The sequence below is a fragment of the Pseudonaja textilis genome, unplaced genomic scaffold (genome assembly GCF_049901715.1).
Source record: "Pseudonaja textilis isolate UNSWEBS1 unplaced genomic scaffold, rPseTex1.2 PTEXSCF20, whole genome shotgun sequence".
NCBI lineage: Eukaryota > Metazoa > Chordata > Lepidosauria > Squamata > Elapidae > Pseudonaja > Pseudonaja textilis.
The window spans coordinates 542560-543235 of record NW_028262864.1 but is presented as its reverse complement, the minus strand read 5'-3'; positions in this window follow the sequence as shown (position 1 = coordinate 543235).

Genomic DNA, 676 nt, shown 5'->3' with positions numbered 1-676 from the left:
AAAAAAATTACAAAAAAAAGAAAGAAAATAAAGTGTTTTTCAAAATCTGAGCTCCGCATCAAAAGTTATGTTTTCCTGATGAATTGAGGTTTACCTACCATTTTGAGATATGCCTTGGCTAAATCCTCATGGAAAGCACAGATCCGAAAATGATGTGGGTTTTCAACGTTTCCACCCTGGAGTACATGAAAATGAGCTTATTTTCAAAATATGAGGCCTGAGTCAAAAGTGACATTTCCGGTTGAATACAGCTCTACCTACCATTTTGAGATATGCCTTGGGATAATTCCTCAGGGAAAGCCTGGATCCGAAATGAATGTGGATTTTTAACATGTTCCACACTGGGGAACATGAAAATGAGGTTATTTTTGAAATATGAGGTCTGAGTCAAATGTTATGTTTTCTGGCTGAATTGAGTTTTATTGAACATTTTGGGCTATGCCTTGGGATAATTCCTCAGGGAACGCTCGGATCCGAAAATGTTGTGGAGTTTTAAAGTTTTCCACCCTGGGGAACATGAAAACGAAGTGTTTTTCAAAATCCGAGCTCTGCATCAAAAGTTATGTTTTCCTGCTGAATTGAGTTGTACTTACGATTTTGAGATATGCCTTGGGCGAACTCCTCATAGAAAGCCCGGATACGAAAACGATGTGCATTTTTAACATTTTCGAAGGGG